This window comes from Coregonus lavaretus, assembly GCF_964263955.1.
Source record: "Coregonus lavaretus genome assembly, contig: SUPER_35_unloc_3, whole genome shotgun sequence".
In the NCBI taxonomy this organism is placed as follows: Eukaryota; Metazoa; Chordata; class Actinopteri; order Salmoniformes; family Salmonidae; genus Coregonus; species Coregonus lavaretus.
This window is the reverse complement of record NW_028167179.1, coordinates 490,890-507,161: the sequence shown is the minus strand read 5'-3', so window position 1 is coordinate 507,161 and position 16,272 is coordinate 490,890.

Here is a 16,272-nt window from a genome sequence, read left to right as displayed (position 1 = left end):
AGATTGCACTTTCTCTCTGAACTTTGTCACAACGCCTGCTTTTTTCCCGATAATTGAGGGCGCACCATCTGTAGCCAGGCTGACAGCGCGGGACCAGTCCACTCCGATCCAGCGCGCCGACGAGTGCAGTGAAAATATCAGCTGCTGTCGTTGTATCTGTCATCGGCACCAACTCCACAAACTCCTCGGTGACGGTCAATGTGTCATCAACTCCGCGGATGAAAATGGCCAGTTGTGCAACATCTGTAATGTCCGTGCTTTCATCAATTGCAACTGAAAACGCAATAAATGACTTTACTTTTTGCTTCAACTGGCTGTCCAAATCCACTGAAAGATCGGAAATCCTGTCTGCAACTGTGTTTCTTGTCAGGCTGATATTTGCAAAAGCCTGGTGCTTTTCAGGGCACACAATCTCTGCTGCCTTCATCATGCATGTTTTTACAAATTCACCCTCACTAAATGGTTTTGAAGCCACTGCGATTTCATTAGCAATGAGGTAGCTAGCTTTCACTGCAGCGTCACTGATGTCTCGGCTGTGAGTAAACACAGACTGCTGTTTCTTCAGACCCACCAACAGTTCATTCACCTTCTCTCTTCTCCGCTGTCCTTGAAAGTTGTCATATTTGTCGGCATGAAGACTCACATAGTGGCGACGAAGGTTATATTCTTTCAGCACTGCAACATGCTGTGAACACACCAAACATACAGCTTTCCCATTCAATTCCGTGAATAAATAGAAGGATGACAATTTTTCTTGGAACACTCTGCATTCTGCGTCCACTTTTCTCTTTTTTGACAGAGACATATTGGGGCAATGAGGGTGCCAAAGCACATAATGTTAAAAGTAGAAGCCGTAATAAATATCGCGGGCAAAACAAAGTAGCTCATCCGGACTGGCTGCACTTGCTTGACCTATTTGCTCTGCCCCGGTATAAACAGTTTGCTTGCTTAACACAATTGCTATTGCGCCATCCAGTGGACACAATTGGAACAGCAGTTTATTTTATTGAAAAATTGCAGCTCATTGTTATACTTTACAAAATCATCTCGCGGGCCGGATTAAACCCGTTTGCGGGCCTGATCCGGCCCGCGGGCCGGACGTTTGACACCCCTGCTCTACGTTTTTCTGAATCTCTCCACATTGCTTCACAGGCTAAATGTTATTTTGAAGCTGCATGCTTATTTAAGCCCTTGCCTGAAATCTCTTTTCCTGTCTCTCTACGTTTTTCTGAATCTCTCCACATTGCTTCACAGGCTAAATGTTCTTTTGAAGCTGCATGCTTATTTAAGCCCTTGCCTGTTCCAATTGCATGCTTCCAATCATTAAATCCCTTAATGGAGAAGTTCGCGTCCTATGATACAGATTTGAATTTCCTGCACGCATAACAAAATGCGGAGTCCTTTTCCACCGAGTACTCAAGCCAGTCCCTGTTCAAATACCAGCTAGAGGAAAATGATCGTTTTTTTTAACCAAACATTTTGACTGAATATTTCCTCAACACAACCTGTTTGGGTTTGTCCATGCCGAGGTCACTCATACCCACTGATTCAACAGGCAGTTGTGGCCCAAATGCTGCCCCGGACTCCACGGAGCTACTAGCATCAGGCTCAGACTGTCGTCCAGGGTCTCCTTCTCCAACTACAACATCAGGAGGCGTCGGTGTCGTATCCAATTTGGCAGAGGAGACTGTTGGTGGGCTTTTCAACCACTTACGGATATATATGACGAACTGAAGCGAGTAAGCCGGCGAAAACTCATCCAGCTTTCAGAAATGCGCGGTAACTGTTGAGCGGCTACACTGACGTAGGATACGTCACGTACGTAGCCTAACTTTCTTTTTATTAAGGCCGTGATAGGCTGTTGCAGTGTAGATTCCCATCAATCAAACAAAATCACACTATTGTTTCTTTATATTTTTAATGTTTTAATGATAAAGAATGCAACATTAATGCAACACAAAATTAGCAACTATTATAATATATATATATATTTTTTGACATTTACATTTACATTTACGTCATTTAGCAGACGCTTTTATCCAGAGTGACTTACAAAATTGGTGCATTCACCTTACAGCCAGTGGGATAACCACTTTACAACACATTTTTTATTTTTTATTTTTTTTGTGGGGTGAGGTAAGGGGGGGTAGAAGGATTACTTTATTCTATCCCAGGTATTCCTTAAAGAATTGGGGTTTCAAGTGTCTCCGGAAGGTGGTGAGTGACTCCGCCGTCCTGGCGTCGTGAGGGAGCTTGTTCCACCATTGGGGTGCCAGAGCAGCGGACAGTTTTGACTGGGCTGAGCGGGAACTATGCTTCCGCAGAGGTAGGGGAGCCAGCAGGCCAGAGGTGGATGAACGCAATGCCCTCGTTTGGGTGTAGGGACTGATCAGAGCCTGAAGGTACAGAGTTGCCGTTCCCCTCACAGCTCCGTAGGCAAGCACCATGGTCTTGTAGCAGATGCGAGCTTCAACTGGAAGCCAGTGGAGTGTGCGGAGGAGCGGGGTGACGTGAGAGAACTTGGGAAGGTTGAACACCAGATGGGCTGCGGCATTCTGGATGAGTTGTAGGGGTTTAATGGCACAGGCAGGGAGCCCAGCCAACAGCGAGTTGCAGTAATCCAGACGAGAGATGACAAGTGCCTGGATTAGGACCTGTGCCGCTTCCTGTGTAAGGCAGGGTCGTACTCTCCGAATGTAGTAGAGCATGAACCTACAGGATCTGGTCACCGCCTTGATGTTAGCGGAGAACGACAGGGTGTTGTCCAGGGTCACGCCAAGGCTTTTTGCACTCTGGGAGGAGGACACAACGGAGTTGTCAACCGTGATGGCGAGATCATGGAACAGGCAGTCCTTCCCCGGGAGGTTCAGCTTGAGGTGGTGATCCGTCATCCACACTGATATGTCTGCCAGACATGCAGAGATGCGATTCGCAACCTGGTTATCAGAAGGGGGAAAGGAGAAGATTAGTTTTGTGTCGTCTGCATAGCAATGATAGGAGAGGCCATGTGAGGATATGACAGAGCCAAGTGACTTGGTGTATAGCGAGAATAGAAGAGGGCCTAGAACTGAGCCCTGGGGGACACCAGTGGTGAGAGCACGTGGTGCGGAGACAGATTCTCGCCACGCTACTTGGTAGGAGCGACCTGTCAGGTAGGACGCAATCCAAGAGTGAGCCGCGCCGGAGATTTCCAACTCGGAGAGGGTGGAGAGGAGGATCTGATGGTTCACAGTATCAAAGGCAGCAGACAGGTCTAGAAGGACAAGAGCAGAGGAGAGAGAGTTAGCTTTGGCAGTGCGGAGAGCCTCCGTGACACAGAGAAGAGCAGTCTCAGTTGAATGACCAGTCTTGAAACCTGACTGGTTTGGATCAAGAAGGTCATTCTGAGAGAGATAGCAAGAGAATTGGCTAAAGACGGCACGCTCAAGAGTTTTGGAGAGAAAAGAAAGAAGGGATACTGGTCTGTAGTTGTTGACATCGGAGGGATCGAGTGTTGGTTTTTTGAGAAGGGGTGTAACTCTCGCTCTCTTGAAGACGGAAGGGACATAGCCAGCGGTCAAGGATGAGTTGATGAGCGAGGTGAGGTAAGGGAGAAGGTCTCCGGAAATGGTCTGGAGAAGAGAGGAGGGGATAGGGTCAAGCGGGCAGGTTGTTGGGCGGCCGGACGTCACAAGTCGCAAGATTTCATCTGGAGAGAGAGGGGAGAAAGAAGTCAAAGCATAGGGTAGGGCAGTGTGAGCAGGACCAGCAGTGTCATTTGACTTAACAAACGAGGATCGGATGTCGTCAACCTTCTTTTCAAAATGGTTGACGAAGTCATCCACAGAGAGGGAGGAGGGGGGGGGGAGGATTCAGCAGGGAGGAGAATGTGGCAAAGAGCTTCCTAGGGTTAGAGGCAGATGCTTGGAATTTAGAGTGGTAGAAAGTGGCCTTAGCAGCAGAAACAGATGAAGAAAATGTAGAGAGGAGGGAGTGAAAAGATGTCAGGTCCGCAGGGAGTCTAGTTTTCCTCCATTTCCGCTCAGCTGCCCGGAGCTCTGTTCTGTGAGCTCGCAATGAGTCATCAAGCCACGGAGCTGGAGGGGAAGACCGAGCCGGCCGGGAGGATAGGGGACATAGAGAGTCAAAGGATGCAGAAAGGGAGGAGAGGAGGGTTGAGGAGGCAGAATCAGGAGATTGGAGGGAGAAGGATTGAGCAGAGGGAAGAGATGATAGGATGGAGGAGGAGAGAGTAGCGGAAGAGAGAGAGCGAAGGTTGCGACGGCGCATTACCATCTGAGTAGGGGCAGAGTGAGTAGTGTTGGAGGAGAGCGAGAGAGAAAAGGATACAAAGTAGTGGTCGGAGACACGGAGGGGAGTTGCAGTGAGATTAGTAGAAGAACAGCATCTAGTAAAGATGAGGTCAAGCGTATTGCCTGCCTTGTGAGTAGTGGGGGACGGTGAGAGGGTGAGGTCAAAAGAGGAGAGGAGTGGAAAGAAGGAGGCAGAGAGAAATGCGTCAAAGGTTGACGTAGGGAGGTTAAAGTCACCCAGAACTGTGAGGGGTGAGCCATCCTCAGGAAAGGAACTTATCAAGGCGTCAAGCTCATTGATGAACTCTCCAAGGGAACCTGGAAGGCGATAAATGATAAGGATGTTAAGCTTGAATGGGCTAGTGACTGTGACAGCATGGAATTCAAATGAGGAGATAGACAGATGGGTCAGGGGAAAAAGAGAGAATGTCCACTTGGCAGAGATGAGGATTCCTGTGCCACCACCCCGCTGACCAGATGCTCTCGGGGTATGCAAGAACACATGGTCAGACGAGGAGAGAGCAGTAGGAGTAGCAGTGTTTTCAGTGGTAATCCATGTTTCCGTCAGCGCCAAGAAGTCGAGGGACTGGAGGGTAGCATAGGCTGAGATGAACTCTGCCTTGTTGGCCGCAGAACGGCAGTTCCAGATGCTGCCGGAGACCTGGAACTCCACGTGGGTCGTGCGCGCAGGGACCACCAGGTTAGAGTGGCAGCAGCCACGCGGTGTGAGGCGTTTGTATAGCCTGTGCAGAGAGGAGAGAACAGGGATAGACAGACGCATAGTTGACAGGCTACAGAAAATGGCTACAATAATGCAAAGGAGATCGGAATGAAATGAACTCAACATCTGGGAAAGCGAGAGAGCGGGGCCTCCTTCACTTACGTTTCACTGAAATATAACTCTCCCAACTTCCACCTCAGAAAGTTCCACCTCACTTTTTAAGAGATCTGTGCCTCAAGTGGGGGGTGCCAAGCATTTTTTGGGGCGGGCCCAGCCCCCTATGGCCCGCCCATAGCGACGGGTGTGGTCCTCTTAAGCACGTTATTTCATTATTTCCTAGCTCTGAATTGACGCAGGTTACACTTTTGCAAAGCTACTCGGTTAAAAATAAGAGCATGAATGACAATAAAGGTATGACTTGAATTATATGCATAATGATGTAGAAACAATATCGCTCAGCGTGGGAACTTTTGGTGGGGGGGAAGTAGCCTTTATAAGTCTCCATGGCGGGTAAAGACAATCACTTCGTTGTCTTGTTGGGAATAGTAATAATTCATGACAGTACGCATTGTAATAGTCTAACAGTTGTTTTTCATTTTATTTCTCACATTAAACAGACATTTGAGAAGGATTTGAGAAGCGAATTGCTTGCAGTTGTACCTATGACGCACAGACACACTAAAGCTGTACAGTGTAGTTAGAAAAGTCAGTTTACATTATTTGCAAATGTGTTCCCTTTTATTTACAAATCGAAAAATGTAACATTTGAAATGAATGTGGCAGAACAGTTAAGCCAAGAGTTCCTGTGGGAGTCTTCTCCTTCAGTCTTTTTGCCTCCTATGCCTCGTTTCCCATTAGATGGGATTTTCCCAATGCCAACTTCACCTGAGACAGCCACTATCCAGTGTCATGTGTTGCTGAATTACAGATCTCGCTATCCCAATGTCGCTGCTGTCCATGGTGCTGAAATATCCAATCTCGGCTATTTGCATACATAGGACCATCCACACTTGACACCACACACACAAGTTAATGCTTTTTCTCTCACACACTTTTGAACATTGTACAACCTGCAACAAGACACTGAAACAACACTTAATTTCAAGTTTGTTTCTTTCTGAATAAAGATGAAATCAATGTGTGGAAGGAGATTGGACAATGTATAGGCATTCCCTATAGCTGTTTTTGACTGGAGCATGATCAGATTGCTTTGTTTGAGCCAGAATGGAAATTTGGTCTGAGAAACGACGCCCATTATAGCATGACTATTTCAGACAGAATTAACTTTATGTTATATGTAAAAATATAAATAAGGCAATGTTTATATGACCCCCTTTCAAACAGTCACTTATTTATCACTTTCTTGCAGATATACAGTGCATTCAGAAAGTATTCATATCCCTTAACTTATTCCACATGTTGTTTTCTTACAGCCTGAATTCAAAATGGATTCAATTATAATATTTTCTCTCACGCAGCTACACACAATACCCCATAATGACAAAGTGAAAACACGCTTTTGAAATTTTAGCAAATGTATTGGAAATTACATACAGAAATATCTCATTTACATAACTATTCCCACCCCTGAGTCGATTAAAGCTGTGTCTTTCTGGGTAAATCTCCAAGAGCTTTGCACAACTGGATTGTAAAATATATGCAATATACATTATATAGACAGCCATTTTTTTTTTGCCATAGGTTTTCAAGCCGAATTAAGTCAAAACTGTAACTAAGCCACTCAGAAACATTCAATGTCGGCTTGGTAAGCAACTCCAGTGAATATTTGGCCTTGTGTTTTAGGTTATTGTCCTGCTGAAGAGGGAATTTGTCTCCCAGTGTCTGTTGGAAAGCAGACTGAACCAGGTTTCCCTCTAGGAATCTGCCTGTACTTAGCTCTATGCCGTTTATTTTTATCCTAAAAAAGTATCTAGTCCTTGCCAATGACATGCATACCCATAACATGATGCAGCCACCACCATGCTTGGAAATATGAAGAGTTGTACTCAGTGATGTGTTGTGTTGGATTTGCCCCAAACATTACGCTTTGTATTCAGGGCATAAAGTTCATTTCTTTGCCACATTATTTGCAGTTTTACTTTAGTGCCTGATTGCAAACACAAGGTTTCCTTCTTTTACATTTACATTTTAGTCATTTAGCAGACGCTCTTATCCAGAGCGACTTACAGTTAGTGAGTGCATACTCTGTCAATTAGGTTAGTATTGTGGAGTAACTACAATGTTGATGATTCATCCTCAGTTTTCTCCTATCAAAGCAGCTGTTTTAAAGTCACCATTGGCCTCATGGTGAAATCCCTGAGCGTTTTCCTTCCTCTCTGGCAGCTGAGTTAGGATGGACACCTGTATTTTTGTGGTGACTGGGTGTATTGATACACCATCCAAAGCGTAATTAATACCTTCACCATGCTCAAAGGAATATTCAATCTTTGCTTTTTTTGTACCCATCTACCAAAAGGTGCCCTTCTTTGCGAGGCATTGTAAAACATCCCTGGTCTTCATGGTTGAATCTATGTTTGAAATTCACTGCTCGACTGAGGGACCTGATAGATAATTGCATGTGTGGGGTACAGAGATTATGTAGTCGTTCAAAAATCACTATTATTGCACACATAGTGATTCCATCTAACTGATTATGTGACTTGTTAAGCACATTTTTACTCCTGAGCTTATTTAGGCTTGCCATAACAAAGGGGTTGAAAACTAATTGATTAGATTACTAGATACTAGACTCTGTCAATATGTTTTTGGAAGTGGCTCTGCATTTCTTGCATACATATCATATTTATTTAAGGATTATGACGACTTTCTAAAAGGACAAAGCTGTTTCTGTGTGCTCCCTTGTCTCCACTGTCACTCACCACATCCCTCGATGCGTGCAAACAGAGCATCTATATTAGGGATGGGCAACTCCAGTCCTCGGGACCTGATTGGTGTTGCACTTTTTCCCCAGCCCCAGCTAACACGTTTGACTCTAATAATCAAGTACTCATGGGTTTCAGTTTAGAATGCAATAAGTTTAATCATCTGTGTTTGCTAGGGATGGGGAAAAAGTGTGACACCCCTACGACCCCCAAGGACTGGAATTGTCCATCCCTGATCTATATGGTAGGACCAGTACCAGACCTGAATGAATGTGTCTGTTTTGAATATTCACGGAGACAGAATGATGTGGTTGATAGCAGAGACGTCATGCCCAAAGGGGGCACAGGGTCACTTGCCCCCTCAGATTTGTGATGTTTAAATTTGTCTTGTTATATTTTCTCTGTCATACTACTAACCATGAAGATGGCTTTAGCTAGCCCAGATAGGATCCCAATCTCCCAACCTAATAACTACACTGAACAAAAATATAAACGCAACATGTAAAGTGTTGGTCCCATGTTTCATGAGCTGAAATAAAAATCCCAGAAATGTTCCATTCGCACAAAAAGCTTATTTCTCTCAAATTGTGTACACAAATTTGTTTACATCCCTGTAAGCGAGCATTTCTCCTTTGCCAAGATAATCCATCCACCTGACAAATATGGCATATCAAGAAGCTGATTAAACAGCATGATAATTACACAGGTGCACCTTGTGCTGAGGACAATAAAATGCCACTCTAAAATGTGCAGTTTTGTCACACAACACAATGCACAGATGTTTCAAGTTTTGAGGCAGCGTGCAATTGGCTTACGGACTGCAGGAATGTCCACCAGAGCTGTTAACAGATACGTTTATGTTAATTTCTCAACCATAAGCCAAGGCGGCTTTAGAGAATTTGGCAGTACTTCTAACTGGCCTCACGACTTCAGACCACTTGTAAAGCAGCGTATGGGCGAGCTGTTGGCTGATGTCAACATTGTGAATGCTCCATGGTGGCAGTGGGGTTATGGTATGGGCAGGCATAAGCTACGGACAATGAACACAATTGCATTTTATCGATGACAATTTGAATGCACAGAGATACCGTGGGATAGTGTACGTGCACAAAGTGAGTTTGTAACATGTATATCATTCTTACTTGTTGTTCTTTATATTTACTACCATTGCCTATTGTAAGTTGCCTCTCTGTGTTTTACTGTGTTGTGTAATACTCCGCAGGTAGCATTATGCCATTAATACAGCCCTTCCTTTGTTAATAGCGTTGTTGCTCTACTTGTGCTATCAGTTATTGTGCATATTCATTACCCCTGTTATCTGTCCATTACAGGACCACTATCATTCCACTACCTTTCCATGTCCATTTCATCCGTGTGTGTCAATAAAGTATCCTTGAATATAACTCTGAGGTTGCCTTAATCCCCTCTTACCGGGGGAGGTGAAAGCGCAACCTGGTCTCAGAACATTTCGTATTATTCTGTATGTACAAAGCTGTGATCAAGGCAAAGGGTGGCTACTTTGAAGAATCTCAAATCTGAAATATATTTTGATATGTGTAACACGTTTTTGGTTACTACTTGATGCCATATGTGTTATTTAATAGTTTTGATGTCTTCACTATTATTCTACAATGTAGAAAATACACAAGACACAGAGGAGGAGAAACTATCCAACACCCTGGGAGAGAGAACGAGTGACCTCAGTCGAACTCACAGCCAGAAAGATGGGTTAGATACAGGAGAGGAGGAGGTTACCCCGGATGCCATCACCCCTGCTCCTGTGAACAAGGAATGAGAGGAGAAGCCTTCTAATCAGGCCAACGGGCAGGCGGAGCGAGAGGTCATAGTGATAGTGATTCACACCCAGAGAGAGACAGACAACCCATACAACCTCTTGGCTGAGATTAACCACACAGAGGTAGAGGCAGAGGGCCTTCAGGGCAAGCCAGTCAGCCTGCCTGCACTGATCCTCAAGTCAATTGTATTTAAATTCATATTCATTAAAGATTTTTAGTCAAGACTTGAAAAGTGCCATTTATTTCAAATGATAATTATTCAGTGTCTGCAACCCTCAAGAACCAGGGTGAGTCTGGGTCCCCCTTTAACTGGGCAAACACAACTTGCATATCGTCATAGACTAGGCCGAAACGTTAATCTTTTAACCTAGCTTAAATAAAACAATGCATTTTTAATAGTGAGCAAGAGTTTTCTATGATGATTAAAGTTTTTTTGTTGCGCCCTCCACTTTTTTGTCAAATAATACATCTAAAAAAAATGTAATAAGTTAATTATTAAAAGCATTAAAATTGGGATTGGGATGTTTCCCACTTATTTATACAACCTACTCCACAAAGTTTAGAGAAATGTTCTGAAATTAATTAAGAATTAAACAGAAGAAAATCAGAATTGAAGGCAACTATAATGCAAAGAATTTAATGGTCTATGGTTCAATCCTGTTTCTGGTCTAATGAATAATTAATATTGTTCCTCCTCTTCCTTGTGGCAAGCGCAGCAGCACACTGCCCTCCAAAGCCTGCAAAAAAAACGCTGGACTGCCCCTTTCCTCGCCCTGCATGGAACATCCAGGGTCACGTCCTTGGTGACGTGTGGGGTGACGTCCAGGGTGACCACAGCAACATCCTCTGGAAAGGGACAAAAGCGGGACAGAATGTAAATAAATGCAAACCGTAGGTTCTAAACACTGGCCAGTTGAATGGGATCTTTTATTTCAGCTCATGAAACATGGGACCAACACTTTACATGTTATCATGATGAACGGCACCTGTCAGAGTGCTTTCTATAAGTCTTACTCACCTGCTTGGATGTCAGATGGCAGAGTGGCGTAGACGGCCACCATGAGAGGCTTTTCTTCAGGTGTGACGTCCACAACCTCCAAGAGTGAAGAAGCAGGGTATGCATCTGTGTTAGGGGTGAGGTCCACAAGCTCCAGGTGGGAAGAAGCAGGATCTGCCTCTGTGTTTGGGGTGATGTCCACAACCTCTAGGTGGAAAGAAGCCGGGTCTGCATCTGTGTTAGGGGTGATGTCCACAAACTCCAGGTGGGAAGAAGCAGGATCTGCCTCTGTGTTTGGGGTGATGTCCACAAGCTCCAGGTGGGAAGAAGCCGGGTCTGCCTCTGTGTTAGGGGTGATGTCCACAACCTCCAGGTGGGAAGATGCTGGGTCTGCCTCTGTGTTAGTGATGATGTCCACAACCTCCAGGTGGGAAGAAGCTGGCTCTGCCTCTGTGTTAGGGTTGATGTCCACAACCTTCAGGTGGGAAGAAGCCGGTTCTGCCTCTTTGTTAGGGGTGATTTTCACAACCTCCAGGTGGGAAGAAGCCAGGTGTGCCTCTTTGTTAGAATTGATGTCCGCAATCTCTAGGTGGGAAGAAGCCGGGTCTGCCTCTGTGTTTGGGGTGATGTCCACAAGCTCCAGGTGGGAAGAAGCCGGGTCTGTCTCTGTGTTAGGGGTGGTTTCCACAACCTCCTGATAGGAAGAAGCCGGGTCTAACTCTGTGTTAGGGGTGATGACCACAAACTTCAGGTGGGTAGAAGCTGTCTCAGCCTCTGTGTTAGGGGTGATGTCCACAAGCTCCTTGTGGGAAGAAGCCAGGTGTGCCTCTTTGTTAGGGGTGATGTCCACAACCTCCAGGTGGGAAGAAGCAAGGTGTGCCTCTTTGTTAGGGGTGATGTCCACAACCTCCAGGTGAGAAGAAGCCGGGTCTGCCTCTGTGTTAGGGGTGATGTCCACAACCTCCAGGTGGGAAGATGCTGGGTCTGCCTCTGAGTTATGGGTGATGTCAACAACCATACGGTGGGAAGAAGCAGGGTCTGACTCTGTGTTAGGGGTGATGTCCACAAACTTCAGGTGGGTAGAAGCCGTCTCAGCCTCTGTGTTAGGGGTGACGTTCACAAGCTCCAGGTGGGAAGAAGCCAGGTGTGCCTCTTTGTTAGGGTTGATGTCCGATATCTCTAGGTGGGAAGAAGCCGGGTCTGCCTCTGTGTTTGGGGTGATGTCCACAAGCTCCTGATGGGAAGAAGCCAGGTGTGCCTCTGTGTTAGGGGTGATGTCCTCAACTTCCAGGTGTGAAGATACCGGGTCTGCCTCTGTGCTACGGGTTTTGTCAGCAACCTCCAGGTGGGAAGAAGCCAGGTGTGCCTCTGTGTTAGGGGTGATGTCCAAAACCACTATGTGGGAAGAAGCCGGGTCTTCCTCTCTGCTACGGGTGATGTCAACAACATCTAGGTGGGGAGAAGCTGGGTCAAACTCTGTGTTAGGGGTGAATCCCTCAACCTCTAGGTGGGCAGAAGCCGGGTCTTTCTCTGTGTTAGGGGTGATGTCCACAACCTCCGGGTGGGAAGAAGCTGGGTCTGCCTCTTTGTTATGGGGGATTTCCACAACCTCCAGGTGGGAAGAAGCCTGGTCTGCATCTGTGTTAGGGGTGACAATTAAAATCCTGATTGGCTCTACTACTACAAGGCACCAGGATGTCATGACAAAAGGCATCTGTCAGAGTGCTTTCTATGAGTGCTACTCACCTGCTTGGATATCAGCTGGTAGTGTGGCGGAGAAGGCCACCACTAGGACAGGGGGAACTCGCAGGGTGTCTGCAGTAGGCTGGAGGTAGCTTTTCACCTCGTCCGCCACAAAGGCACAGACAGAGCTCATAAAAAAAGGGGTCTTGAGGTCATCCAGGGAGAAGGACTGGCTGATTCTCCCGAGGATCGACCTCACAGAGTCAAAAGCAGCAGCCCGGGAGAAAGGGGTGTGAGGAGAAGAGGCCTTCAACGTGTTGGAGAGCTTCTCCCCTACGGCCACCACCATACTCACAGCCATCCCGCTTAGGAGGATGGGGTGATCTGAATGGCCTTCCTCTGGCTGAAGCCACAGGGCCAGGAGGATCCTGGGCACCAGCTCCACCACCACCTGGGATGGGCTGAGCAGGTTGCTACAGGGCTTATTGGACAGCTTGTCCAGAATGCTCCTCACAGCTCTCTCCACGATGATGTGGACCTTGGGGTCGCTGAAATCAACAAAAAGCAGCAGAGAAAGCTAAACGATGTGCAATGTTCACACAGAGAACACTGCCCTAGTTATTTACTGCATAGCTCCAGATGTGTAGATGAATGGAGCAAGCTGTATGCAGGGCAGTACATGGAACTCACATGTCAGCGCCAGCTGGAGAGGTGGTGTGCATAGAGCGGCGGAGCTTGCAGACAGCCTTGTGCTCCATGTCAATCATTTTTAGGCAGGTGTTTACTTCCCAGGTCTGCCGTAGGAAACAGGAAGTCCCATTAGTGTAATTTCACAACAGATATATTCTGCTGTACTGACTAGTTGTTGAAAGGCTAGAAAGGAGCTCACTGACTGATAGTCTAAGTCTCTAACTCTCATTCTCTTACCAGCCGAGCGAGTTCGTTCCCCTCCTCCAGGGTTTCCTTCCACACCCTTCAAATAAAACACAAAGCATTTCAACTTTCCTGGCTTCCTATTTTTTGTTGTTTATTTTACCCACACCTCCTGGAGTGCTGCTGGTGACAGAGAATGGCAGTGAAGGTGAGAGCTGACGTGGTACTCACCTCTCCCTAAGGGATTTTTTGCCCTGAGACACCAGCCAGTCGCTCATGTGCTCCATGGTGACATGGGGCGAGACCTGGCCTCGACTCTGGAGCAGCAGATAGTGGACCATGAGCTTCTTCTGCAAGATGAGGTAAGGTGTGAGACCGTGCCACTAAAGACCATATAATGTGCTTTCAGAAGGGCTTCTCGCAACATTTCACAACTGCTCATGTCTCACAATTTGCAAGTGATATTAAAAACTCTTATGACCATCTTCTCTAAACTGTCTTGAAATAAAACTCTTGTTTTGTGATTAAATCTCTCTCTTTTTTTCTGTGGTTACTGTTTTTGTGGGATGAATCGTACCTGTTTATTGTAATATACTTCCTCCCAGCAGGCCTGCAGAGTCTGAAAATAAAGGCTGCTTCTACAGAATTCCTTTGAAGATAATTAAAATAATTATGCTTTATTAGGTACATTATGCACAGGCATTTACAGTATGCCAAAAGGAATATCTCCTAAGATTACCTTAGTGGGACCATAAGTGAACTCAGGAATGCTCCCAACCCTATCCATGGTCAGAGGGGGACGAAATGCAGCGCTATAAATATACGGGATGCTCTAGAGATAACAGGAATGACTTAAAGTCGCGAATGATCAATGCCTGTGGAGTCGTCCAATATGCTGCGCTGAGAATTGAGTTGTAGGCGATATTTGGATATGTTTGGCGCAATTTACATGTTTACATTCTATTGCCATGGAGAAATTGAGTTTCTAGAACCTGTTTTCTTCTATGTCTTTATTTCGTGAAATATTAAGATCTTTATTTTGTCATAATGTGTATATGAGGACGTTGGAGCCCGTTCCGATTCATGACGCGGTTATCCAGGTGCATGTTGCATAGACCTACTAATCCAACCTTGGCTTACAAGTTAAATTAAATTAGTATATATGCCTATACAAATCTATTGACCACATCCATTTAAATCAATGATTGTCAATTGAAAATGTGGTAGTTGTGTTATCCTGTTGTGCGTGTCAGGGCTCCTCTTAAGCACGTTATTCCAATATTTCCTAGAATTGACGCAGGTTACACTTTTGCAAAACTACTAGGTTAAAAATAAGAGCATGAATGACAATAAAGGTATAACTTGAATTATATGTGTAGGAGTGTGATGTTGTTCCCCTAGATTATGCACCAAATTGCACACAAGGACAGTTCAAGTAGGCCAGGTCAAGAGGGGATGTTAATAAGTTAATAATAATAATAATTCAATGTGGTTTCTTTATTTAATTACAGCTGCATAGCTAATGTTATTTTTTGGTGTACAAACATTTTTATGTATCTATATTGCAAATACACCTAATTGTAAAAGTTGTGTATATTTTGGTTTGGTCCATCGCGGGTTATCTGTATTTATGTACCCTCTTATTGTTCTCTTTTGCCTGACCTTCAACTAGCAAGGTATGTTGTCCTTTGCGCCGTAATTTGTCAATATGAAACTGTGGTAAAGTTACACAAAGTGCTGTTACGCAACTACAGGTTTTGTTACAATGTGGACAATATAAAGATGTATGTTAACAACTTTCACCGAGCTCGCTAATTGGGTACCTATTGTAACTCGGGAGTATTTGGGGCAGTGTTTGAGTGAGTTTCTATGTGCTCACGCAGGTGCCCGAGAGCTGTGGCTGCACCAAGGGCTAACCTATTGTGTGTAGTCTCGTGGTGTGCAGGTATGTCTTTTATTTTGTCAGAATTATGTTGTATATCATTTTACTTGTATTGTATAGTGTGTTGTTAGGCACTGAATGTGTGCATGCAGCACCTGTTCTCTTTTGCCTGACCTTCAACTAGCAAGGTGCCCGAGAGCTGTGGCTGCACCAAGAGCTAACATATTGTGTGTTGTCTCTTCGTGTGCAGGTCGAATAAAAATTATCCAACCATCAGAATTCCAGTTGTGGCAGTGTCCTAATTACGTGACCTGCCGACTGGTCAGCTCAAGCCGACCGCCGGAGCTGTGCATGTGGATGAGGTGCACGACCTGCGCATGTGAATTTGTTGATGGTTTACTGTAAGTGAATATGTACTGTAAACAGTGAAAGTGAATGTAGCATATTCATTAGATACAGGTATTCGTGCTTATTTGTATGTTTTGGATGAATTTGTTTATTGCATTTATTTTTTGGGGTATTTGAATGCACTAAATTACATTGTATTTTAGTGCTCTGTTGAGCCATGGAAGATTCTCAAATCCATAAGACGTGTTATGCTGGGGATTTTAATGTGTGTAGAGGGAGGGGTGTCCTTCCATTTACACCAATTGTACAGTCAGCTCCTGGGAGTAGAGCGTTTGCTAGTCCTGAGTTTGCAAGCACTGGGAGGGGTAGGCTGTTTGTTCCACCTGACCATGGTATCCCACCTCTGTCTTTTGATGTACCATCATCCACAGTACTCGGTGATAATGGGACGCCTCCGAGTCAGCTTAGTGACCTTATTAAGCAGATTGGTTCAGAGATAGGAGAATCTATCAGAGCGAGTTTACTGCAGCCTGGGGTTTCAAGTCTTTCTCCTGCCCGTCCCCCTCACCAACCCCAGCAGTTTCCCCTGCCTGAGCAGTGTGGGTCAACCTTTATTGATGCGTCCAAGCTGAATCTGGTTGTGAAGTCAGATGTTAGTGCTCCACCTCTTTTTAGGGGTGATGGCTCAGATAAGTACTCTGTCCTGGAGTGGGAGGAGTTAATGGAAGTCTACCTAGAGAAGAGGGGTTATACTGGGTCTGGGAATGTTGGGGAGGTGATGTCTAGGCTCATGGGGAG